At 43.1% G+C, this 27849-nt stretch overlaps 1 protein-coding gene across 14 annotated transcripts in view; it reads left to right on the forward strand.

The window, feature by feature from the left end:
• Positions 1 to 17117: 17117 nt before the first annotated feature.
• APBB2 (amyloid beta precursor protein binding family B member 2) overlaps positions 17118 to 27849 on the forward strand; it is a 402192-nt gene continuing 391460 nt past the window's right edge. For 8 of the 14 annotated variants that reach the window (XM_031664622.1, XM_009206715.4, XM_031664628.1 and 5 more), the window contains exon 1: positions 17121 to 17357. The gene's annotated coding sequence lies outside the window, so the exon portion shown is untranslated. Of the gene's footprint in view, positions 17358 to 27849 lie in introns of all 14 variants that reach the window. The other 6 variants (XM_031664630.1, XM_031664626.1, XM_031664635.1 and 3 more) reach the window with 4 other exon arrangements.

Consider the following 27849-nt stretch of genomic DNA (forward strand, 5'->3'; position numbering starts at 1 on the left):
ACTGAAACAACATTGAAATTTTTAGAGGAAAATGAACTGTATATATGGAACCTAGAAAATTAATAAAGACATAAAAAATACAACCTTTATAAAGAGATTCTGTATGACCTCTATACTTGTGAAGCCTGCTTGTTCAGAGCTCTAATATTGTCAAACTTATCTTTTATTTATTTGTTCATTTGTTTCTTTCTTTTTATATAGCATACCAGGCCAAAGAGGTTATACCCAGGGCAACATTTATATAGATTACAAGAGAGAAATATATACGTGTAAAGCAGCCATCACCGACTCTGTCATCAAGCTCTTCGATCAGACTTTCCCACTAAACTACCGCTTACAGCAGAAGAACCTTGAACTCTGGAGGCCTTCAATTGCCTGCCTCAGAAAAAATGTGCCTTTTGAGATAGATAATTGGATGGATGGATGGATGGATGGACGGATGGACAGACGGACAGACAGGCAGGCAGGCAGACAGATAGATGTAGTAAATAAGTCAAAGTTTTCTATTAAAACATGCAGTTGAAAAACATGAAACCAAGAGAACAAAAGTATAAAAATGAACATTAGGTTAAGAGGTAGGAAATGAAATGTTCTAATTCAGGCATTGATTGTAGCTGTCTTTGACTTCAGTGACATTTTATTTTAGAGATAACAAGTTCCTGGATCTCTCTATTTTTGTATGTCCCACATTCTATTAGCACAAAGTGGAGAAGACACAAAATGTGGAAAGAGATGAAGATACCCACATATTTTTCCAGTTGCCTTGGGAAAGTTATTGTACCTCTCTGAATTTCATTTTTCCCATATGGAAAATATGAGTACTCACAGTACCCACCTCACAGAATGCCTCTGGGATTAAGTGAATTCATACATGTTCAACGTTTAGCAAATAGAAAGCCCTCAAGCATGTTAGTTACTATATGGAAAAGTACTAAAAGCTTATTAAGGTTTGTTTCATGGAACCATGAAGGCCCGGGCTTGCGTGCTTTCCCTCTAACCTACCCCTTACAGCAGAAGAACTTTGAGCTCTGGAGGTCCCCAGTTGCCTGCCTCCAGAGAAATGTGCCTTTTGGCATCTTATGTTTCATCTAAAAAACTTTTGCCCATTTTTTAGTCTACTTCATTGTGTGTGTGTGTGTGTGTGTGTGTGTGTGTTTGAGACAGAGTCTCGCTCTATCACCCAGGCTGGAATGCAGTGGCGCGATCTTGGCTCACTGCAACCTTTGCCTCCCGGGTTCAAGCTATTCTCCTGCCTCAACCTCCTGAGTAGCTGGAATTACAGGCGCCTGCCACCATACCCAGCTAATTTTTGTATGTTTAGTGGAGACAGGGTTTCACCATGTTAGCAGGGTATTGAACTCCTGACCTCAGGTGATTCGCTCAGGTGATTCGCCTCAGCCTCCCAAAGTGCTGGGATTATAGGCATGAGCCACCACACCTGGTCTATATATGTGTTCTAATATCAAGTATTTTCTTCAAATTTCCTAACACATTTGTCATTCCAGGAGGATATAGGTTTATCCTGTGATTTCCAATAACTCCTAGAATGTGTTGTATCTTCCCGTGGTATAAAGAACTCAGTTTGAGAAAGAGACTGACTCCCAGTTCTTAGGATCTGTTTAGTCAGGAAGAATCAAGGAAGGCAGATCTTTTGTCTCAAGTAGGAATTTAACCACTCTGAGGCCCCAGAGCCACTGTGGGAAGGGGCCCTGCAAGAGGATGATTCAGCCCAGACGGAACAGAAAGGCAGGACATGGAGCTGGAGAAAGACCCAGTTCTGATGATATCATCTTGATCCACTAGTCCTTGTCATCACCAGCCTCTTATATTTTTCTTTTTTTTTTCCTTTTTTCTTTTTTGAGACGGAGTCTTGCTCTGTCGACCGGGCTGGAGTGCAGTGGCCGAATCTCAGCTCACTGCAAGCTCCGCCTCCCAGGTTTACGCCATTCTCCTGCCTCAGCCTCCCGAGTAGCTGGGACTACAGGCGCCCGCCACCTCGCCCGGCTAGTTTTTTGTATTTTTTAGTAGAGACGGGGTTTCACCGTGTTAGCCAGGATGGTCTCGATCTCCTGACCTCATGATCCGCCCGTCTCGGCCTCCCAAAGTGCTGGGATTACAGGCTTGAGCCACCGCGCCCGGCCATATTTTTCTTATAAGAATACCAGCCATGGTCGGGCCTGGTGGCTCACGCCTATAATCCCAGCACTTTGGGAGGCCAAGGCGGGCAGATCACGAGGTCAGGAGTTCGAGACCAGCCTGACCAACATGGTGAAACCCCGTCTCTACTAAAAATAAAAATAAAAAAAATTAGCTGGGCGTGGTGGTGCATGCCTATAATCCCAGCTACTCAGGGGGCTGAGGCAGGAGAATAGCTTGAACCTGGGAGGCGGAGCTTGCAGTGAGCCGGGATTGCACCATTGCACTCCAGCCTGGGCGACAGAGCAAGACTCCATCTCAAAAAAAAAAAAAAAAAAAGAATACCAGCCATATTGGATTAGGGAATACTCCTGGACTCTTGAGTTGCATGTATCAGGGCATTTTCTCTTTTGCTCTGGTCTGCTCTGGCCCTATGCCTCGAGGTGCCCTAATATGGTGGGTCATCTCCAACCTCAGTAAAAAAAAATGAGAATTACTTTCTAAGCATAAATTATTGTATGAACTATATACCTATGTTCTCAAATGCAGTGATGGAGCATTAATTATATATACATTTTTCCCAGCTTGGCTTACTTTTTACATTTTTTTACTTTTTAACATTGTGGTAAAATACATATAACAAAATTGGCTCTCTCTCTCTTTTTTTTTTCTTTTTTTTTCATATGGAGTCCCGCTCTGTCGCCCAGGTTGGAGTGCAGTGGCGCGATCTCGGCTCACTGCAAGCTCCTCCTCCTGGGTTTACGCCATTCTCCTGCCTCAGCCTCCTGAGTAACTGGGAGTACAGGAGCCTGCCAGCACTCCCAGCTAAGTTTTTGTATTTTCAGTAGAGATGGGATTTCACCGTGTTAGCCAGAATGGTCTCGATCTCCTGACCTCATGATCCGCCCGCCTCCCAAAGTGCTGGGATTACAGGCTTGAGCCACCGCGCCCAGCCTAAAATTGACTATCTTAATCATTTTTAAGTGTACAGTTCAGCGGCATTAAGTACATTCCTATTGTGCAACCATCACCACCATCCATCTCCAGAACTCTTTTCACCTTGCAAAACTGAAATTCTGTATCCATAAAACAATAATTCCCTATTTTCCCCTTCCCCCAAGTTCCTGGCAACATGATTAGTTATATTTGAAATATAGAAGATTGTCTGAGGCCAATACCTATGGGAGATTGTACTCCAAAACTTGAGATATGTATTGTGCCTCTTGTTATTATAATCACGTTTGAAGGATCCATTTATCAGATTTGCTGTCCACTCTACATATTTTCACAAAATCAATACTGAAATAAGTAGGAGGTAAAGTCACTCTTTGGACCTAGGGAGTTTTTAAAGTGCAGTCAATGTGTCATCACAGAAAAGGAAAATAACATTTTTCAAGAATTATTTAGACTTCAGTACTTTGTCTTTGACACCTCTGACCATTTCTAAAGTTTAGAGATATTAGTTTAGATTAATGAAAATTTTCCTGGCTGGGCGAGGTGGCTCATGCCTGTAATCCCAGCACTTGCAGAGGTGGAGGCAGGTGGATCACCTAAGCTCAGGAGTTCGAGACCAGCCTGGCTAATATGGTGTAACCCTATCTCTACTAAAAATACAAAAAGTAGCTGGGCGTGGTGGCGGATGCCAGTAATCCCAGCTACTCGGAAGGCTGAGGCAGGAGAATCGCCTGAACCCAGGTGGCAGAGGTTGCAGTGAGCCGATATTGCATCATTGCACTCCAGCCTGGCAACAAGAGTGAAACAGTGTCTCAAAACAAAATGTCCTGTATATTTTTTAACTATTTATAAAGGTATGTATTTGGAACAAATAGGTGTATTAGTTTCCTAGGGCTGCCATAACAAAGCACACAAAACAAAAGTCTATTCCCTCGCAGTTCTGCATGCTAGAAGTTTGAAATAAAAATGAATGTCAGCAGGTTGGTTCCTACTGAGGGCTCTGAGGTCATGTCTATTCTATGCCTCTCTCTTAGCTTCTTTTGACAGCCAGCAATCTTTGGTGTCCCTTGGCTTATAAATGAATTGCTCTAATCTTTGCCTCCATCTTAATGGGGGCATTCTCCTTGTGACTTCACATAGTTGTCTTCTTATAAGAATACCAGCCATATTGGATTAGGGGCCTATCCTATCTAGTGTGATCACATCTTAACTAATTTACATCTGTTTGGCCTTGTTATGAAATAACAAGATGAGATACTGGCTTAGGACACCAACCTATCTTTTGGGTGGATGCAATTCAACCCATGACAGTCAGCAGGATGAGCCTGATTAATGGCTTGTGTCTTTCATAATACTCTGATAGTTTAACTTTTTTTGGACTAACAGGCCAAATAGCACAATAATCAACTCATTGCCTACTACTTACTAGGTATGCAAATATGTTTCTTAAATGAATGTTGCTACCAAAAAGTATAGGACTAACAAAAAAAATCTCAACCATTAGCCTGGTGAATGGGTCAAATCACTGTTGCTTGCCATATAGGAATTGGGCTTTTGGCAATTCTGAGAAGAAGGAAACCCCTTCCCTTTCCAACTATTGGGATAAGTGTGCCTATTGGGGACCAGGTGCAGTGGCTCACGCCTGTAATCCCAGCACTTTGAGAGGCCAAAGTGGGCAGATCACCTGATGTCAGGAGTTTGAGACCAGCCTGGCCAACATGGTGAAACCCCATCTCTACTAAAAAGACAAAAATTAGCTGGGCATGGTGGTGGGCGCCTGTAATCCCAGTTACTGGGGAGGCTGAGGCAGGAGAATAGCTTGAACCCAGGAGGCAGATCATGGGTTCATGCAGTAAGACAAGATCATGCCATTGTACTCCAGCCTGGGTGACAGAGTGAGACTCTGTCTCAAAACCAACCAAACAAAAAAGTATGCTTATTGGGAAATTGGGTCTTTGGAGGCAATAATTATTTCCATGTTACAGCAAAGCTTCAAAAAGGAAAATGTTTTCCTTAAAGTATCATTTCAAGTAAATTTATGCTTAATATATATGGACAGCTTTTAGGCCAAGAACACAGAAGAAAACAACTTTCTATGTATTTGGACATAAAGAGTTAGAAAGGGAGGAAAGAACAACAGAAATACTGCATTTTGAGACTGATTTTGTGTGCATTTAATATGTTCCAAAACTAATAAGTTCCCATGAATCAATTATTTGCATTTCATTTCATTTCATACATGTTTACTTTTGAAAGAATACTCTTATTCTCTTTTTCCATTATTTTATTTTAGTCTATGTTTATCATTATATTTACACTGACTTTCTTGTAAATAGTATATAATTGGGCCTTTTATTTTTATTGTCAACCTGAGAATCTCTGTCTTTTAATAAGAGTGTTTAGACCATTTACATTTAATGTAATCATTAATATGGTTGGGTTTAAGTACATAATTGTCTTATTGTCTATTTGTTTCCAATGTTTTTGTTCTTCTCTTCTTCCTTTCCTATATTCTTTTGGATTATTTAAATACTTTTTAGTATTCTATTTCACTTTATGTGTTATATTTTTGGCAGTTTTTCTCTCTTTTTAGTGGTTGCTCTAGGAATTATTAAAGGGAAGTAGTATGAATACACTGGTTAACATAATTATTTTTTTTCTTTATAACTTCACTTGCAAGCCTGAGCAGATTTATGAGGCACTGTGAGTTTCAACCTCTTTGGGATTGAGGCTAATACTCCAAACCACATTGGATTTATATAAACATCAGCCACTCTGGTAAAAGCATTCTACTTGACTGACTCCATCAACTCACTGGCATTTTCTATGGTCAAATTTCGTAAAAATAAGGCGAGAGCAAAAGTCTTTTGTCCAGGAGATTCATGTCAGCTGAAGAAGTAGCAGCAGACTTAGGACAACATAAAAGGTTAAGCCATTTTACTAATACCATTCTTAACCTTGAAAAGTTACATGGATTTTCAGGAGCTTAGCGTTTAGCAGACATAGAGAATATTTATCAAAATAAAGAAGGTGGATAAAGAGAAACATAGTACATTTGGCCAGGCACAGTGACTCATGCCTGTAATCCCAGCACTTTGGGAGGCTGAGGCAGGTGGATCATGAGGTCAGGAGATTGAGACTATCCTGGCTAACACAGCGAAACCCCATCTCTACAGAAACTTAGCTGGGCGTGATGGCAGGTGCCTGTAGTCCCAGCTACTTGGGAGCTGAAGCAGGAGAATGGTGTGAACCCAGGAGGCGGAGCTTGCAGTAAGTGGAGATTGTGCCACTGCACTCCAGCTTGGGCAACAGTGAGAAACTCCATCTCACACACACACAAAAAAAAGAAAAGAAATACAGTACATCTATCTATCCATATATATATATACACACACACACACACACACACACATATATACACACATACATATATATGATAATTCAATAGAGTAAAAATGTCAGTTCTCCTCAAATTAATCTATATTAAATTTAATACTGGCCAGGTGCAGTGGCTCACACCTGTAATCCCAGAACTTTGGGATGCTGAGGTGGGCAGACCACCGAGGTCAGGAGTTTGTGACCAGCCTTGCCAACATGGTGAAATCCCATCTCTACTAAAAATACAAAAATTAGCTTGGCATAGTGGCACGTGCCTGTAATCCCAGCTACTTGGGAGGCTGAGACAGGAGAATTGCTTGAACCTGGGAGGTGGAGGTTGCAGTGAGCCAAGATTGTGCCACTGCACTCCAGCCTGTGTGACAGAGTGAGACTCTGTTTCAAAAAAAAAAAAAAAAAAAAAACTAACACCAATAAAATTCTAAAGATTTTTCATCAAAATTGATATTGTAATTATAAATTTTATGTGGAAAAGATGTTATGAAAGAAAAGCTAAGTCAGTCTTGATAAAGCAGGACAGAGAAGAGAGACCCACACTACCAGATATCAAGATATATTACAAAGGTATAGAAACAAAAATAGTGCAGTATTAGCACCCTCATAGAAGAAGTAATCTATGAAAGGGAATAGACAGCATAGGAACAGACCAATGAGAACTGGACATATAATAGAGGTGACATTATAAATAAATGGCAATGCAAAGATTGTTTGATACATTGCATTAGAACAGTTGGCTTTCTGCTTGCAAAGTTATATCCCTGTTTCACAGTGTATTAGAAAACAAATTAAAGTTTAAATGTAAGAACGAAGCAAAGTAAAATACACAAAACTTGTAACCTGTCAGACTGTAATAGGGAAAAATATTTTTATGACCTGAAGTAAAAAAATTTTTTTTAATTTAGACTATTTTTTCTAGTCATATTTTGAGTCATGGGAAAAAATAACACATTAAAATTTGTAGAAACAGCTTTGAAATATATATATATATTTTTAAGATTTTAGATATTAAATATATATATATATATATATGAGGAGAAAGAGATCTATCCCCTGCCTTACCTAGTATTTCCTCTTCTTTTCCTCTTTCCCTAAGTGTTCTCTTAGAAAATTCAAAGACTCCAGGCAAAACTTTTTCTAGTACATTTTTAATTTTGCTCTTTTTATGATAATAAATAACATAATTAACATGCATGTGATATTGTATCTCATGTTCTCAGAACTGTTATATGGTATAAACTTTAACTAATTTCAACAGAATTAAGTGTTTTTCTATTAGTGATAACTTTCTAGAGAGGATATGAAGCTAGAACAAAAAGATAAAAACTGGTAGAATATTAGCCTGCTCCACTTTTCCTGTACCCTATTCCTTCACTTGGAAACTTTATTCCAATAATTTTGCCAGTGCATGATGGAAGAAAATACATGGTGATTTGTCATGTTTACTCATGCTATAACTTTGATTTTTAAGCTTTAATTGTCTAAATAAGAGAATTATTACTTACAAAGCCATTGGCTTGGAAACTATTTTCATGAGAAATCATATCTCATTTGATTAAAATAAAGACAGAAAATTCAACCTCAAGGAAAACTCATTTGTCTTATACAAATAGCATTTCAGAGTCCAAGAAATTAGAGGTGGAAAAATCAATTAGAGCTAATCTACCAGCTTGTCAGAAAAGATTGCTTTCTACGAAATATATTCTAGCTCTTTGTCCAGGTTAATTCTAAAAGTCTCATGGGATGGAGCACTTGTTATATTCTTTTGAAGTTTTTCCTTTTATCTAATTTACCTTACCAGGAATCTTTTTTTTGGCTAATATCTAATTTCCATGTTAGCTACTAATTCTATACTATTACTTTTAATCATACCCCTTCCTATACTAATGTCCCTTCCCCGCCAAGTTCAGTTTTTATGATCTCAGATATTTGTAAGGAGCTAGCTTTCTTTCGTTTAACCTAATGACAAATGTTTGCTTGTTATAATAATCTCTTAAAAGCAAAAGAAATCTTTAGATCTTTTTTTATCCATCTTCCTTTCTTTTCTTATTTTGCAGACCTTATAATGAGGCACTTAAAAGTGAAGATACTGGCAGGAACAAATAGAGAAAGGAGACTTATAAATCCTTTGCTTGATCAAGGAGACTATCAAGGCCTTTGCAAATTAGCAATATATATCTTATCTATCTCTGGGATGAGCAAAGCATTTTCTCTTGTAAATGATTTCTAGTTCTTTTTAAATGTCTTCTCTCTCAGTGTTCTTCATTTCAGATTCCCCATTCCTATTTAATTATGTTTATATGAATTTAAAATGGAGTATTTTTTCGGGTTGGATGGTGTAATTTATATACCCTGTGAACATGAAGGTTGATGGTTTTCCTCTATTCACAAGATTTAAATTCTTGCCCTTATCATGCAGACAATTAATTGTGAGGCACCCTGCACATTGGTACTCTGGAGTCAAGTTTCTGCTGTTTGATGATAAGCAAAAGAGGGATTCTAGGAGGGGTGAGAGATATCATATAACCAGGGAAGGAGATTGCTGTGAGCATAAGAACATAAATTCTTTGTAGCCGGAACCAGTTCAATAAAATGCCAGTGTCTACACTAACAACTCCTGGTAACCTGAGGAAGGGCAGAGACAGAGTGTGATGAATTTTATTGTGTGCTTTTGTGCTCATTTAATTGAGTTTCTATGAATTTGTGTATAGAGCTTTCCATTACCATTGTTCAGGAATGATGGAATAAGTGTTTATGAAATTTACTAAATATGTTTTTCAATATTGAAAATGTACAGAAACATTTAATTAGCTTTCTCTGCTTACCAGGAGACTGTCAGCGCTTCAAATAACAAACAAAGATGTGGTAGAATTTTCTAGAAAAAGGGCCCTGTACTACCTTTCACAGAGTCATAACATCTCTTTAGATAAAAGCCTATGCTCTGGAGCGAGACTGCCTTCTTCAGATTCTGCCTCTGTCCCTTAATAGCTGTGTGACCTTTGGAAAGTAACTTCACTCCTCTGGCCTCAGTTTCTTCTGTTATAAAAGCGTAATTAGCCTATCTGAGGAGAAACTGTATTATAAATTGAGACTAAATTGCATTAACGTTTGGATGGTTTTGTTTGTTTTTTGAGTCAGAGTCTCGCTCTGTTATCCAGGCTAGAGTGCAATGGTGTGATCTTGGCTCACTGCATCCTCTGCCTCCTGAGTTCAAGCAATTCTCCTGCCTTGGCCTCCCTAGTAGCTGGGATTACAGACGTGCACCACCACGCCTGGCTAATTTATTGTTTTTTTTTTGTTTTGTTTTGTTTTGTTTTTTGAGACTGAGTCTCACTCTGTCATCCAGGCTGGAGTGCAGTGACACGATCTTGGCTCACTGCAAGCTCCACCTCCCGAGTTCATGCCATTCTCCTGTCTCAGCCTTCCGAGTAGCTGGGACTACAGGTGCCCACCACCACGCCCGGCTAATTTTTTTTTTGTATTATTAGTAGAGACGGGGTTTCACCGAGTTAGCCAGGATGGTCTCGATCTCCTGACCTTGTGATCCGCCCGCCTTGGCCTCCCAAAGTGCTGGGATTATAGGCGTGAGCCTCTGCACCCGGCCTAATTTTTGTATTTTTAGTAGAGAAGGGGTTTTACCATGTTGCCCAGGCTGGTCTCAAACTCTGTGAACTCAAGCGATCCACTAGCCTCAGCCTCCCAAAGTGCTGGGATTACAGGTGTGAGCCACCGCGCCCAGTGAGTTAATGTTTGTGAAGTGCTTAGTACAGTGCCTTAAAATCTAATTTAATTCTTTCTTCTTTTCATTCATTAAACAGATATTTATCAAATGTCTTCTGTGTGATGTGGCTGAAAATAGGAATTTACAGCATAGCAACAAAGAACGATACAACATCTAACTGTACTATGTGCGAAGTGCTACAAAAACATATGGCAAGCTCTGGAATCAAGAAGTGAGCAGGCCAGGTGTGGTGACTCACGCTTGTAATCCCATGACTTTGGGAGCCCGAGGTGGGAGGATTGCTTGAGCTCAGGAGTTCGAGTCCAGCCTAGGCAACACAGTGAGCCCTCATCTCAACGAAAAACAAAAAAATTATCTGGGGGTGGTGGTGCACATTTGTGGTCCCAGCTACTAGGGAGGCTGAGCCAGGAAGGTTGAGGCCGCAATGAGTCATGAACGTGCCGCTGCACTCCAGCCTGGGTAACAGAGTGAGACTATTCCAGGCAAAGGGAATGGCATAAGCAAAGGCACCAAAGCTTGTAAGTGCAAGATTTGTTTGCCTGTGAGTGACCAAATATAGGTAAAGATCACGGGGTGGGTAAGTGGGAGAGGGGATAACATGCTCTTCCTACTTTAGCTAAGTCGCAAAGGTTCAGGAACTGTGGCTACAGCAAGTGGCCAGTGGGGTTGTGCCATTGGTGACATACTGTGCCGTGGTCTTGTCTGTTATTTGCTGCCAGTCCTCCATGGAGCCCGACCCTTTTCTTTACCTGATTCTCCATCTTTGGGTTGATGTAGTGAGGTGCCTGACAACTCTCCCAGAAATTATTTTTTCTGGATAAGTTAACCAGAATGAGTTCCTTTTGCTTGTAACCAAGAGATGTCTCAGACAGTAGAGAATTTAATCTTTTTGGCAAGCCATTTGAATTTCCTAAATGTTAATCAATAAATATGGAGTACTTCTGTAATAAAATACTTATATTTAATATAAAAATCAAATGTAAATGTAAAATATAAAAAATTTAAATTAAAAAATTATTGAAAATGTTAAAAAAAATTCACATTGAGACAAAAGAATAAGATGGATAATCATAGTGGGAACAATTTGAAGATAATCTGTATTGAGTGCTTGCCTGTGGGCCAGATACATTGTTATGAGCTTCATGTGCATTATCTCACATGCTTGGTAACAACAATAAGATATTCATGCTATGATTATCATTGTTTTCAGATGAGGTAACTGAGGGGTGAAGCGCTTAAGTCGGCTGCCCAAAACTAGCAGTGGGAGAGTGGTGTAACCAGGATTTAAACCCAGGTAGCCCAAATACAGCATCTACAATCTATCTCAAATCTATGACATCACAGATGAGCTGGTATCCACCTTTCCCTGAAGGAGTTGAAGGAGCTTTTATAGAATAGGTGATATCTGAACTGGACCTTAGAGAGTAATCTGAACTGGACCTTAGAGAGTAAGTAAAATTCTGCCAGATAAAGAACATGCAAAAGCGTTAGTCTAGCTTGAGGTTTGCGTGCAAGGGCAGAGTCGGGAAAGGCCGCTATGTGTTTCCAGGAATGCCTCATGGGCATAAGTTGCTGCAGTGTGGCAGCTGGGTAGAGGGAGAGGTACGAGCTGGGGATGGAGTGGCTGAAAAAAGAGGTTGGTAGTAGAGGAATCCAAATAAATTTTTGAAATGGAATAAGGGTTGTTATATTTTTAATTTTCTTTTTGTTACCAACCAAACAAGCAGCAGTGATGGAGTGATGGAGTTTGGTTATGTGAGTCCTTCAGTTTAGTAGTTAAGATTTTATCTTTAAGCAACTGGACGTCATCAGTGGTCTTAAAGGAGGAGAATGACGTCATCAGCATCTTTTTTTAGAAGGATCACTCTGGCAGCGGTGTGGAGAAAGGGCTTGGATTGGGAGTGATGGGTGTCACCAAGGTTGGTTAGCACGATTCTGAAATATTAGGCATGAAAAGACAGTGAGGACAGTGGACAGTGAGGACAGAGAGGTGGGCCCACATTTGACAGGCATCCCTGAGTTGGGAGCAAAAGGGCTTGATGATTAATTTAATGCGGGTGGTTGAGGAGGAAGGAAGAATTGAAGATGATTGAGATTTCTAGTTTAGAAACCTGAGTAATTGGGGAATGTCATTAACTGAAATAGAAGTGGAAGGAAGGAAATCTTCCCATGTGAGGCCTACCAGAAGCTTTACATATGTTATTTAATCTTAAACAAACCCATAATGAAAAAATTAACATGCCCATTTTGCAGATAAGAAAAGTGAGGTTCAGTGAGGTAAAGTAGCTTGCCCAAGGTCACCCAACTAGTAAGGGCTGGGATGTGAAACAAGGTCTTACTCCAGTGCCCCTATTCTTCCCATGATAATAGGGGACTTTGTGCTTTGTACCTCTTTGTACCTCTCTACACTCTAATAATAATTTTAGTTTGGAAAAATAGGACTGAAACTCAATGGGAAGGGAGACCATGGAAACATGGTCCTCCCAGCAATAGTGCAGTATGAAGAGAGATTAAAGGATTGCCCTAATGACATTAAGGACCAGAGCAGCACTGTCCAATATAATTTTCTGCAGTGATGCAAATGCTTTTTACTTACATTATCCAATACAGTAGTTATTAGGTCAGGTGCTACTGAGCACTTGAAATGTGGCCAGTATGAATGAGGAACCGAAGAGTTAATTCTAATTGATTTTAAGTGATTTCAGATTAAATAGGCATATGTGGCTATGACTGCCATATTGGATGGTTTAGGACAAGATAAACCAGTCAGGCATAGAGGGTTCATCAGAGAAGAGGCCTTGCTGGTACCCCTGAAAAGTCACTTGGTATTTGATCACCTGCCTCACACCTCTGGGTAATATTGGTCCTACATTTGGGGACCATAATTTGTTAGCAAAAGGTTTTTTTCCTAGTGTGGACCACAGACTTATTTTACTATGTTTTATCTGTAGGAGAGTAAGTACAATGCTCCCTCTCCTTTCTTATCTGAGAATCATTATAGTCATTTTATCTGTATTTACATTTTTCTGTATAGAGTATTAAGAGTTCAAGCTCCAGGAAAACTGCCTGGGTTCAAATCCCAGTTCTGCTACTGAATATTTTGTGCCTCGAGTTAGCTATTTCACGTTTGCAAGCCTCACTTTCCCTATCCATAAAATAGGGATAACAATAGTGCTTCATTCATAGGGTAGTTGTGAGGATTAAGTTAAATAACCTATGGAAAATGCTTAGCCAATGTCTGGCACATGCTAAATACTCAGTAAGAGTTAGCTATTCTAAAACTAGTACTGTGTGATAGTGTGTACTTTGTACCTCTGCATTTTGATATTTACTCGACTCTATTTTTGCTTCAATAGAAGGTCTTCCTCCAGATCTCTGTCAGAACATTCCAAAAAGAAATACACATTCCTCAAGATAAGAAGGTAGACAAAGTTTTGAAGAATTTATTGGAGGCATGAGTTTTGAGTTGTTTTTGATTTCACTTTGATTTCCATATTGTTAAAGTATTTAAAATCATTACAGAAGAAAATCATGACCATGATATTTTGTTGTGATCATTAAAATTTCCTTGGTTTAAGCTCAAACCGTTGCACATATACCACACAAATAATAATACTGAAAGTTCTAAATGTTGGCACAGAAGATTTCTTGATGTTTTGTAGTTATACCGTTTTTTGTTTTGTTTTGTTTTGTTTTCAGGTGGGGTCTTGCTGTGTGGCTCAGACTGAAGTGCAGAGGCTATTCACAGGCAAGATCATACTGCAACCTTGAACATCCGGCCTCATGTACCCTCTTGCCTCAGCCTCCCCAGTAGCTGGTACTACAGGCTTGGGCCACTGCACCCGACTCATACCTGTTTAATTGAAATATTTAATGCCTAGACTTTGGCTATTCAGTGCCACTTACAAGTGGCTGGATATTTGTTGATCATGGACTATTTAAAGACTAATGACGTCACAGGTAGGAACAAGTAATAGGATCCCTTTTGTTGTCACCAATTTTGTATTTTGTAATCTTTGGATTGTAAAACTGCATTGTAATATAGTATTGCACTCCCTACGGTGTTTGTGCAAAAAAACATTTTTTTCCCATTAGATTGGAATTTTGAGAAATCTGGCTTCAAGTGACAGTTCTGCCTTTGGTTTGTCTAAGAAGTCATTTATTTCTCTGGGCCACAGAGAGATAAATGTCATCTGTAAAGTCTAAGAGTTGATCTTGATTTGATTCTAGAATGGTCTCTGAAGTATCCTTCCAAATAAAATTCTTTGGATCTGCCTCCTTCCCCCAACTCTCTAGAAAGACTTTCGGCCTTAAGGGACTTAAGAGAGGTCATTTTTATGTACTGTTCACAGCGTTTACTTCCATGCTTTAAAAAACATGCTCTTGGAATATTCCTGGATATTTCATTTTCTTGGAAAACAATTAATGAGTCAGCATGAAGAAAAAACCCACTCACAATATATATAAAAATTGCATAAAGTGGTGAAACGAGAAATGATTTTCTTTGTAAACTTAAATGATGAGGTATGGAGAAACCAATTATTTATAAAAGGAGTGCGCAGTGAGAAAGCTTTATGTAGCAAAGCTAAAGTGCTGTTACATATTTAGCAAGACAGAGGGCATGGGGAGTCCTCTCCATACTGCCTTAAAACTGCTGTTACAATAAACGTTCCTTTCAATGAGAGAGACAATGTGTTGGGAGAAGGACGAAGGAAGGAAACAACGGAAGGGTCAAAGCCTTCCCGCCAGCCCCGATCAGTCCCCTCTGTAAATTCATAATTAAGGGAATTTCCTCCTGCAGCTGCGGAACGCTCGATGGCCGTTTCGACGTCACTGTCAGGGTATTTCAGGGATTTTGTGTGCCCAGGCGGTGACTTCCCAACTCCTCCAGCGGATCCCCGGTGGGACGCAGAACACCGCCCCTGGCGAAGTCGGGCCGGGGGAGTTTGGGAACCCGTCCCCGGGGGCCCAGCGGCCGGAGGAGGGCGCGGAAGTGTTTCCTGGGTGAGCGCTGCGGCCGTGCCCTTTTCCGGAAGGCTGATTGCATCAGGTGTGGAGCAGGGCGCCTCCTCGGCCCAACCTGGCGGCCTCTGCGCCTGCGCGCGCTGCCCCACCCCACCGCCGCGGACTCCACCGCGGGTTTTCCTCTGGGTCGGGAAGAGACTGAGCTGGGCGGGGCGGGCGCCGCTCACCTACCCTGGACCCTTGAGAGAGAGCAGGGTGGCCAGGCTGGGTTCCAGGGATCCGAGGGGAGCTGTGAGGTCCGGGAATAGAGTGCCTTGGAAAGAGGACCCGCCTACAAGGTTGGAGGCCGGTAGATCTCCGCTCCTGACAGGAGTGGTGGTCTTGGGCTGGTTTCCTCGTCTCTTTGGCCTTGAAGATCACAGACTAAGAACCATAAGGCTTTCCAGTTCACAGAGCCTGTATTTTCCCCAAGAGGGCCACTGTGGCCCTCGACTGTCCTTGGTCCACGGGCATGTTAGGTGGATCTTGGGGTGCAGAGACTCAGTCCCAAGAGTGAACACTTTCATGAATTTATGGGGATTTCTCTGTGACAGTATTGTTTTTATGTTCTAGGAAGGAGGGACATGATTGTTGGCCTCCAGCTCGGTCGGAGGGAACTAATTGTTAATTGGAGGGGTTATTGGAGTGCAAAATCAGAAACCACCTTCCACAAGGCAGCCCCCCTCCCATCCCTTCGTAACAACCTCACTGAGTCTGCATGAGGATCCCGCTATACGCTATTCGCACCTTGTGCATTTCCCTCCCAGCACTCTGCCTGTTTGAAACGACCGTTTTGAGTGATTATTTGATAGGTGTCTGTCACCCGGCCCGACTATAAATTCCATGAAGGCAGGTGCCTAGGCTTTTAAATTCACCTATATCCTCAGGTCTAGTACAAGACCTCGTGGATCCTCAATAAATTCATGTAGGAAAGAATAAAGTAATGCCCACCCCCACTGCATAGAGTCCTCATAGGAAAAATCATGTGAGTTTTTAATTCGAGATCCTCGGTAGGACTGTGTGTGTTTGTGTATGGGTAGGGTTCTCAAAGTGTATAGTCCTCATACCAGCAGCATCAGCATCTCACGGGAACTTGTTAGATACGCAGATGCTGGGGCCCCACCACATATCTCCCCATTCAGAGACACAGATTGGGACTCAGGGATTTGTACTTCAGCAAACCCTCCAGGTGATTCTGATCCAGGCTCCAGTTTGACAACCGCTGCCCTGGTGAAGAGCAATCCTAAGGATACTTTGGGGATGTCATTCACAGTGTCTAGGGCAGAGCACGGTTTACCACTTACTGAGACTCGACTCTCATCAGGGCTTTGCTTGCACGCTTACAATTAGAGTTATAGATAATATTATTGGCAGTGGAAATGAAAACCTGCTTTTCCTCTCCGGCAGTTGTATTTCTCCCTTGATATCATCTTGTGATTTCCAGATCAAAGAAGAGTGTGTGTGCGGCAATATGCCTGGGGGTGGGGATAGGAGGCAGAAGGAAGGAGAAAGTCTCGCCTACAACTTGCAGTTAGCTTGGGTGGGTGTGGGCAGCTCTTCTGTGGGGACATTTTCCTATTGCAAGGGAATGCTGGCGTGTGGGAGAAAAGCCAGGGCTAAGGTAACCCAACTGCCTTTTGGTGCAGACAGACACCAGCCACATGGAGGGGATACCCGGGCTGCACCGCACGTCCTGCCTTTGGGTCTTACTGGGGCACCCCTTGCCTCCCTGCGTGTTCCCAGGCGATTGGGGAGCTTGCCTCCCGAAGGCCCCGCCGCCTCCACCTGCAGGGGTCGCCCTGGGAGCGCGGCCCGCCCCCTTCCGCCCGGCCCCCGCCCCCCCCCCGGCCCCGCCTTTCTCCCATTTGTCTCCCGCCCCGCCAGGTCCCTCTAGCCTTCGCTCGCGCAGCCGCTGCCAAAGCCTGGAGAAGTGGAATCTCGTCAGCGCCTCTCCCTGCGCTGGACTCGCAGAGCGGCACTGAGCATGCTCAGTCGCCCGAGCCCGTTCTGATCTCAAGTAGGAAGCTAGTGCGCTGCGACCGCAGCTGATCTGGGCGCTCCGGGGAGGGCGAGGCTGGAGCAGAGCCGTTGGGCGCCGGAGCTGAGGCGAGCGCCGCGCGCACCACTGGTGAGCCCCGCTTTCTTCCTTGCCTTTGCCCCGGATTCCGGGGCAGCACGAAAGTGCTGGGGAAACACCCGGGCAGCGTCAGCAGCGTGCGGCGAGCGGCTGTGGGTTCCTCCGGCGGCTGCTCCTCTGCCCCTGGCCCCGGGGCTGCGCGGCCACTGCCGCCCGCTCAGCCGCAGCCACAGCTGCAGCAGCTGCCGCGGCATCTGCAGCGGAGCGCCCGCTGCGGAGTCCCGTGCGCCCTGCGCCCGCGCCGCAGGGCCAGTGGCACGGCGACTGCGGGCTCACTCTCCTTGACTTCCATCCCTCCCGCTTCCCGGCGCCCTCTTTTCCTCAGCAGCCCGAGCTTGGCAGGGCCTGGGGCGGGGGAGACCGGGTTGGAGGCGGTGCGCCCGGGTGGGGACTGCGGAGGGGAAAAGTGAGGGTGGGCGCTTGTGGGAAGAGCGCACACCCCCTTGTCCTGGCACCGGCCTCCGCTGTGCGGCTCCGCTGTCCCTCCCCGGCGGCAGCGCACTCCTGCCGGGGAGTTGGAGCCGGGGTTGGCTTCTCCACGAGGGGTTCAGAGGCCAGCCGCTGAGACTTGAAAGGGGGGAAAAGTTCCTTTTCCCCCTCGGTGGCAGAGAGAGCGTTTAACTAGAAAATGGCTGTGCAGAGGGGACCGACTCGAGGAAACTGGCCACTGGGACCCGAAAGCCCCTGCGCTGCCCGCCGGGCGGAATGGAGGGTGGTACGCTAGAAATGACATTTGTGCGGCGAGAACAGAGCTGGAGGGAGGGAAGGATTCTGAGACCCATAGAAACAATGAAAGGTGGTCTCCACGTCGGTGAAGTGGTGTAGACCACGGGTGCGGGGCAAACAGCCGAGGGAGCATGGGACTGGAATTCAAAAAAATAAACTAATTTGGATAAATCACATGTGGCGTTGTCACCGACCGTTCTGTAGTCAAGTTCTGCGCGGTTTTAGAGCCACGACTGTCACAGACGTTTTTGGATGGATTGAGTAGTTGAGGAGGGTCGAAATTGAAAGGAGAATAAGGTCAGTGTCGGAAGCTCCAACAGGGCTCTCTGAGGGGACAGTTTGTTTAAGTCCCTCAGTCACTGGCTTTAGATTGTGTCTAATTACTTACGTGAAATGCCCAAAGGATTATCATAAAATGATGCCAGCGGTGTTGTTTGAATTCCAAGGAATGAGGAAACTTTGTGAGGTTGGCATGGGTGTATCATTTGTTTTAATATTTCACCGATTTAAAAAACATACACAGTGGCAGCTTGATCTGTTGTTTCTGGAGTTTATTAAATCTTGCTTTTTTCTTTTTTTTTTTTTTCTTGTCGTGGTTTCAGATTTCAAATCTTGTCCCCAAATGGCCATAATAATGCAGAGTATTAGAACTTGTGTGGCTGGCCGTTTAGGAACAGATGGAGTCCTTGAAAGGGGATTTCTTCATGAACTTAGCAAGCTTCTCGTTTTCAACTTGTAGCTTGTAAGCAGTATTTGTTCAACAGTTGTTTATCATAACTTGCAACATCCTAGAAATGGCATCGTTCATAAAGGATGATATTTGTGGCGAGGATGGGGAAACCTCCAGGCTGGGGAAATGCTGAGAGAACACAGGTGGCAGTAGAGTACAGTGGGCTGATCTTGGGACGGAAGGTGGTGGGGTACAGGTGCAAGATTTCAGTTGCTGTTCTTCCGTTGTCCATGTACTGTATGACCCCGAAGTCACCCACAGTCTTCATAAACTGGATGTAACCATGTCTCTAGATATTTGCTGAGAGCTTTTGAGAGAGGACTCTAAAGTTGGCATCCTTTCCACGGAAGGTGTTTAGGTCCTATACTTTTATTCCGTCTTCAAATGGATACTTTTAACTGAATAAATTCACCTTCAAGGAGCCAGTGTGAACCGGCTTTCTGAAATTTTTATAAAGTGGTAATTGAAAAGTTTGATGGTGAGTTGGGAGGATTGCTTGAGCCTAGGAGTTTGAGGCTGTAGTGAGCTATGATCACACCACTGCACTCCAGCCTGGGCAACAGAGTGAGACCCTGTCTCTGAAAAACAGAAAGCTTGATTATTAAAGAGTAAAATACTGGCGTTTACACTTAACTGGAGTAATATGAATACTGACTCCAAAATTACTTGGGAAAAGATCATTGCATATATTGTAAGAATCCACATGTACAAACATAAAATATTTTTAAACTGCTACTCTTTTTGTCATGTTTCAACCTTTTGATGACTGTTTTCTTTTCCTGCCACCAGAGAAACAACAGCATATGAACATTGAATTCTTTTATTTTTATGTTACCACAGGAATGAATACTGAAAGCCTTGCCATAATATTAGAATAGTGATGGGTGTGGACTATCCTGATTACTGGATATCTAAATTTATCTTTTAAGAAAAATGGAAGGGAGAGCATCAGGAAGAATAGCTAATAGATGCTAGGTTTAATACCTAGGTGATGGGTTGATCTGTGCAGCAAACCACCATAGCACATGTTTACCTGTGTAACAAATCTGCACATCCTGCACATGTACCCGGAACTTAAAAGTTGAAAGAAAGAAAAAAAAAAGAAAAATGGAATGTCATGTCTCTGTACCTTTTTCAATTTCATTTTAAGAATAGACAATACCTGGCCGGGTGCAGTGGCTAACGCCTCTAATCGCAGCACTTTGGGAGGCCGAGGCGGGTGGATCACTTGAGGTCAGTAGTTTGAGACCAGCCTGGCCAAGAGGTAAAACCCCCGTCTCTGAAAAAATACAAAAATTAGCTGGGTGTGGTGGCTCGCGCCTGTAATCCCAGCTACTGGGGAAGCTGAGGCAGGAGAATCACTTGAACCTGAGAGGTGGAGGTTGCAGTGAGCCAAGATCGCGCCACTGTACTCCATCCTGAGCAAAAGGGTGAGACTCTGTCTCAAAATAAATAAATACATAAATAACAAAACAAAACTAGACAATACCCTTGTGATATAACACCTTAAGTTTTCTGAGGGTGGGGGAGGGGGTTAGGTGGGACAGACTTTTAGGAAAATATTCTAATAAGTTATTACTGGTTATGTGGGGGAATACTTATTTTCCTATATGGGGTTAAGGAAACCAGCATTTGTTCAGTGCCTATTATTATTATTATTATTATTATTATTATTTTTAAGAGGGAGTTTCAGTCTGTCACCCAGGGTGGAGTGCAGTGGCGCAATCTTGGCTCACTGCAACCTCTGCTTCCCAGATTCAAGTAATTCTCCTGCCTCAGCCTCCTGAGTAGCTGGGATTCCATGCGCCCGCCACCACGCCTGGCTAATTTTTTGTAATTGTGGTAGAGATGGGGTTTCACCATGTTGGCCAGGCTGGTCTCCAACTCCTGACCTCAGGAGATCCACCTGCCTTGGTCTGCCAAAGTGCTGGGATTACAGGCGTGAGCCATCGCACCCGGCCTGTTCAGTGCTTTTTATGTGTCCTATTATCCTATTAAGGTTTTGTATATATCATCTTATGCTGGAAGCATCTATGCATAAATGTCAGCTGTCTAAGAAAATCCCTCTGAAAAGGCGGACACTCATGATTGCACAGCAATAGAGGTTTAAGCTTTTATCTTATATGAAAATATCTTTAATTGGTTCCATTATTATTCAGTAAGCATTCTCTTTTAAAGCATCTTTGATTTGTTATTTCGAATTAAATTTGATTGGAACTGTGTATCTTCAGAATGATTTGAATGTTTTCAGGAAGCTTCTATCCAGATTTTAAAACTGTTTTGTGTTCATTTATTTTCAACAATGTTGCACTACCAACAAATGAAATTGGATGTCAGAAAGATAAACCCAGATTAGCCATTTTGATTTTAATGTGTTATTAGTGCATATTCTGCATGCTGATATGTGTTGATGGCATTTCTCTCAGCTGAAATGGTTTGTCAGAGGCAGAGTGACAGAGTCTCCATAATAAAAGGTCTGGGGGGATTTGGAGGAAAGACCACTAACCAGGGACCCAAAGACTTGCCTTTGGGGCTGGCTTGTCCCTTACTTTAATTCACTGTGTTACCTGGAAAAAGTCAGTTATGTTTCTGGGCCTGTTTTCCCATCTGTAAAATGAGAGAGCTGCAGTCACCCTCTAGTTGTCTGTCGGGCCCTTCTTGTCCCAGTCTAGAGATCTGTGATGCATCCATTGGAGGAGGGAGGTCTTCATTTGGATCAGGGGTCCCCAACCCCCTGATTCGGACCTGAACTGGTCAGTGGCCTGTTAGGAACCGGGCCATAGAGCAGGAGATGAGCGGTGGGCGAGTGAGCTTTACCACGTGAGCTCCACCTCCTGTCAGATCAGTGGCGGCATTAGATTCTCACAGGACTGTGAACCCTGTTGTGAACTGCACATGTGTGGGATCTTGGCTGTGCACTTCCTATGAGAATCTACTGCCTGTTGATCTGAGTTGGAACAGTTTCATCCTAATCCCCCACCCCATCCTTGGAAAAATTGTCTTCCATGAACGCAGTCTGGGGACCGCTGGTTTACAGCATTAGTTGGAGATGATTTTGTGTTTCCCTGTCTGGTTTGTCACATGCCCTTCTTTTTTGCCCAATTCCTACTTCCCTTGTAGTTTTCATTTGTTATAAAATGGTTGTTATAAAATTAACTTTTCATGGCCCTGCCAGTCTAGTTAGGAGATAAGGTAATGATTAGATTTGGGCAAAGTGTATTCGACATTTGAAACTACTTCGTAGCATTTTCTGAGGGGAGACTTTCTGCTCTTGGGCACACAGATAGTCTGAGAAAGAAGCCTCTACCTAGGCCGCAGGGGAGGGGGTCCTGTGCTTTGCTTCCCAGGCCCACCCTTGTGAAATTTTGGCAAGCCTTTCCTGTGTCCCAGCCTTTGTCTTCTCCCCTTGATGAGAAATGCAGCCCTTGGTCTCTGGAATACGATTTTCATTCTCATTTAATGTTAGCCCTGTCACTGTGTTCGACAGATGCCTGTGGTTGGGTGCTGCAGTAGCAGGAGTGGTGGCTGGTGAAATGTGTCTACTCAGTGTCATTAGCAGGACCATAAGCTTTTTTTTTCTTTTTTCTTGGCAAGCTGCGATGGGGCAGAGAGCAAAGGAAACCAATCCCATTTGGTGTTTTTAGTGCACTTTGCTTTCAAGAGGCTCACAAAACTCAGCATCATTAACCTTTAAGTGAGGCAGTGAGGAGAAGTTATTCCATTTAAATAATTTTTAATGAAGGGACAGTGACTCTAGTTCCTCTAATCATAACCAAGCTCCAGGGTTTGTGGACCCCTGTTAGGAGTGGGGCATTGACTCCAGACGTTAGATGAGAGCTGGGAGAGAGGAAGGGCATAGAGGGTGGAAGGTCAAGTCACACAACTGGGCAAGAAGTAAGAAGCTTGATCAGTTTAAAGGTATTAGAGCTCTTTGTGTGTAGAGTTACAGGAGACATTCCCTTTCTATTTAATCTATTTCCATAGTGTTTGAATCTTATCTTGTTTTCTGTAATGGACATATATTTCTTTTATAATCAGAAAAATCCCAATATATAATTTATTGGTATATAAAATGTACAGATTCACATGGACAAAAATGGGAAGAGAACATGGAAAGAAACGAATGGTATGGAAAAGGATGGGTTAAAGCTTTTCTTTGTTGTTGGTTAATGACTTGACAGTGGTTATAAACAAAGTTTACCAGTTCTACCCTCTCTTTTCCTCTTGTGGAAATCTTGCAAACTTTGTTTGCTAGGTAATAACTGAAGTTCTCGAAGTGTAACTCATTGGCAAGTATGCTTCAGGAATGCCTAGAGTGGGAGGAAGAGTGTTGTTTTTTTTTTAAGTTGATGAAAAAGAATGCAGAGGCTGGGAGCAGTGGCTCATGCCTGTAATCCTAGCACTTTGGGAGGCCGAGGCAGGTGGCGCACTTGAGGTCGGGAGTTTGAGACCAGCCTGGCCAACATGGTGAAACCCCGTCTCTACTAAAAATAGAAAAATTAGCTGGGTATGGTGGCACGCACCTGTAATTTCAACTACTCAGGAGGTTGAGGCAGGAGAATCTCTCGAACCCAGGAGGTGAAGGTTGCTGTGAGCTAAGACCGCGCCACTGTACTCCAGCCTGGGTGAAAAGGCGAGACTCTGTCTCAAAAAAAATATAATGCAGAATATTGGAATCGGGCTAGAAGGAAAAGCATGTGTTTAAGAGGGTGAGATAGACTGGGGAGACTTTGCAGAATTCCAGAGGGTAAAGGGAAATGCCATTGTTGAAGGAGGAAGGCCTAGCATTACTGGGGGTATGAGATGTGTCCCTGTGTAAGACAGAGCTCCGTTTCCACACAATTTAAGAGTAACTGAGTATCTCCTATATGCAGAGCATAATGTTAGGCCCACAGGTCGTTTATTGTTGGTTAGTGTTTTTCACTGTTCTTATCACAGTGATGATAATGATGTAGTGAATATGTCATAATCGTTCAAATGAGAAGATGTGTCCTTTTCTCTGATATTATGTCCTTCTCATTTTTGGGTAAGATTCTTTTATGATTTGATGGGAATATTTTTATCTGGCCGCTTAATGGTCCATGAAATTGGTAAGTCTGGGAATCTGGGTCTGAGATGCGGAGAGGCCTGCCCTTGGGATTGAGTTGAGTCATGGAGGCCAGGCCAACATGTGGAGCTTGTGGGCCAGCTGATCGGGCCCCTGGGCTTTCCAGGAATATAGAGTCACCCAAGGTCCTAGGAACTGTGAATGAGCTAATTTTGAAAGTGCCCTAGGAACCAGTGACTATTTTTGAATTATAGCTTGAGAATGACAAGGAAAGTGCCAAGACGAAAGATGAGGGTGTAAGGGAGCAGAATGGGCAAGTGATTGAAATGTGAATTTCAGCAGGCGAACCTGGAGATGTATCTTGACATTTGATTCTTTGCATGCAGGCCTCTTTCTGGCAAAACAACACTCTTTAGCAATTCTTAGTTGGTGATTCTAGGAAATCGTGATGGGTCAAAGCCATAGAACCTAGAATTGTGTAATAGCCAGCTTGGCCCAGACCTCTACAGTATCATGCCCTCCAGGGTGAGCCTTGAATTGCTAGAGGAAACTTCAGAATGATTTGCTCATGGAATTGCTGTTAGTCACCTTTAGTTTGGTTGCTATTGTGGGGTAAAGGAGTGTCAAAACAACAACAACAAATTATTTCTTTTTTTTTTTTTTTTGAGATGGAGTCTCACTTGATCGCCCAGGCTGGAATGCAGTGGCTTAATCTTGGCTCACTGCAACCTCCACCTCCCAGGTTCAAGCAATTTTCCTGCCTCAGCCTCCCAAGTAGCTGGAACTACAGGTGCCTGCCACCATATCCGGCTAATTTTTGTATTTTTAGTAGAGGCTGGGGTTTCACCATGTTGACCAGGCAGGTCTTGGACTCCTGACCTCAAGTGATCTGCTCGCCTCAGCCTCCCAAAGTGCTAGGATTACAGGCATGGTGCCTCTCCCTGGCAGCATCCTGCTTGCTTTTTGGTGCTGGCTCTGTTCTTACCTTCTGATCTTCATTCAGTTTCTCAGGTAGACTTTTGTCCTGGTCAAGAGAGTCAGTCGACCTGCCACATTGAGTTTACCAATTTGCTAGGTGGTACTGTTTGTCGGTGGAAGTGAATAAATCAATATTTCCTTAGCATGAGTTAGGTTTCTTGAGTTGGTTCATTCCTGGGGGAACTAATACCGTTAAAATTTTCTTGACACTTCAGGAAATGATTGTATACCACATTGCAAATTTTGAACACAGCTGAGGCATGATTTGGGTGTAGAGACACCTTGGGGAGCCTTGATTCAGACTCAGATTCTTCAAATTATCTGATCAGAACCTCTTGTCCTCTCTAAGAATCAAGGTCTGTTTATACCTTTTCTAGGACAATAGTGAAGAGACATTCATTTGGTGACACCCACCCAGAAACCTTGGCTTCATTTGTTCCTTCCTTTGTTCAGCAAATGCTTATTGAGTACATACTTTGTGCCAGGCACTGTGCTAAGTTCAGGAGGACAGAGTGGAATGTACCAGAACATTGGTTATAGGGTGCTGCAGTAGAGGCACGTGTGTGATGGGAGTGGAGGGAGAGGAAGGCTGTGCTAACCCTGCGAGAGTGGCAAGAGCTGTGGTGAGTGACTCCTCGTATAAAATTCCCACTACAGCAAACCCTTCAGCTGCTTCCTTTGTCATCTTCCCTTAACTCAATTTTGTTCCTACCCACCACCCAGGATTTGCTACTCCTTTTGTAAGGGAACTTGGGATTTGGCCTTTCAAATCTCTGTGGCAGTAGTTCTTAAGCAGGGCAGTTTTGCTCACCGGGGAACATTTGGCAGTGACATTTTGGTCATTGTGACTGTGGAGGGATAACTACTGGCATCTAGTAGGAAGGGGCTAAGAATGCTACTAAACATCCTACAACATGTGCAAGGATAGCCCTAGAAGGAGGCAGCAGGGGTTTAGTGGTGAAGTCCCAGTACTGCTCTGCAGTTTAATAGCTATAGACAAAGGGCAACAGAATTATACTTTGACAACAGAATTACACAGTGCTCAGTTTGCTCATCTGCAAATAGGAATACTAATTGTGCTTATATAATATGATTGCTATGAAGATTTTAAGAGTGAATGTATGATAAGGGCATAGAACAATACTTGATATGAAATAAGACCTTAATCACTATTTTTTATTTTTAAACAAAAACTTTACCTTTTGACTCTAAAGAGCTTAAGTTTAAGTATGCTTTGATGTAGGAAATGGCCTTTGTTTTTGTTTTTCTAGTTCCTTTTTGTCCATTGGCTTTATTTCCCATTGTCTCCATCTTTTGATTCTAAGGTTTTTAATGGCTTTGCCTTTCATCCCTTTTTTCCCAGGGACCCAAATTTATGCCCTTAATGAGCCTTTCCCTAGAGGGCTGAGAATTATATTTATGATTTTCCTTAGCTCTATTTTGGGAATGGTGAGAAAATGGGAAGCGGGTCAGGGGAGATGTTGCATTACTTCCTGATTGTCATAGCTCCCTTCTCTGTAAAATCCCGTGAAGGATTGAGAGGCAGGTGGTAGTGCTTGCTTAGTAACTCTTCCCTTTACACCCACCAGCTCCACTCCCAAGTTGGGTGCCTACTACTTCCAAAATACCCTGTAATTGGGTCACAACATTATCTGCCTGCTTGGAATCATATCTAAAAATCAAAGCAAAGATGCAGACTATGTCAGCAGGATTTGAAATGTTTCCATCCTCTGCTTTGAGTCTTTGCAGAATTATTCCGAAAACAAAAGAAGGCAAACTTGTTATCCCAATGAGGTGGCAGTTTCTCTGTGGCCTAGAATTATGCCTTATTTTTGCTTGTAAAAGGGCTCAAACCATGATCCTTTCTGACTTTCCACAGGAACGTGAGCTTTTGTGGACATCCCTTAACAGATCAGATTTACTGATGAATTTTCATAACATAATTGACTTGGAAAGCATCTCATTCAGTGTTTTGAATGGTATCAACAGACTAGAGAGAAATTAAGAAGCTCGGTTGTTATATCTTTCGAATTCCTTTCCCACGACACAGTCATCTCTCCCCTGAATGAGAGCAGTGGCCTCCTGGCTTATCCAGCTCTGTTCACTCAGTTTGGCTTCCCAAGGGCTGGGCACTGTTCCAGATGCCACACGTGGACATTGACCAGGATGGCCACTGCCTCTGCCTGCTCAGAGCTCTGGGTCTATAGAGAAAGGCTGACAGCTAAAGAATGAATGACGGTACTATGTGATGTGTATTACTGGAAGAAATACTCAGTGCTTCCCAGAGGAGCACTTATCCTGGTTGGGTGTGGGGAGTGTGTGGGGCAAAGCTTCCTGGAGAAGGGATGCTAAGTCTATTCCACAGTGCACCTGGATCTCCATCTTACGGTTCCTTAAGGCACCCTGACTCTTAACTCCGGCGCGGAGCCTGCTGTTTCTGAATGCGTGCCTCCACCTTCCCTCCCACCTCGGTTGCTTCTCACTTTGGAGGCTGCACTTGCCTTTTCCCTGGTCTCTTTCTGTTTCTACTGTACACTGCCTCCAGGGTGATCTTCTGAAATCTTCTGCAGGTCTGGGCATGTCATCCCAACTCTTCAGGGGCTCCTTGCCACCCTCAGGATGAAGTCTAAGCTTTTTGATGAGGCACCGAACATATTTCATGATCTGCTCTACATCTCGTTCTTACAATACAACATGTCAGGTTTTATCTGGCCTTTCGGCTTTTATACCCTGTTCCCATTGCCCACGACCATCCCTTTTATCTGTTCTTTACCACCTTTCAGTACTCCTTCAGGAAGTAGCTTAAACATTATTCTCTGATATCTTTATGGTTCTTGCTTGGCACAGCAAGTGGGGAAGTGGACAAGGTGGGGCAGGCTCACTGAAAATTTTCATTTGAGAGAGTCCAGGATGGGTCTTTTTGAAAAGCATATTTGTTAAGATAAAACAATATAGAGTAAAAGAGTGTTTGGCTCAGTTGTCAGGGATGTGAGGAGGTATCC

The sequence above is a fragment of the Papio anubis genome, chromosome 3 (genome assembly GCF_008728515.1).
Source record: "Papio anubis isolate 15944 chromosome 3, Panubis1.0, whole genome shotgun sequence".
NCBI lineage: Eukaryota > Metazoa > Chordata > Mammalia > Primates > Cercopithecidae > Papio > Papio anubis.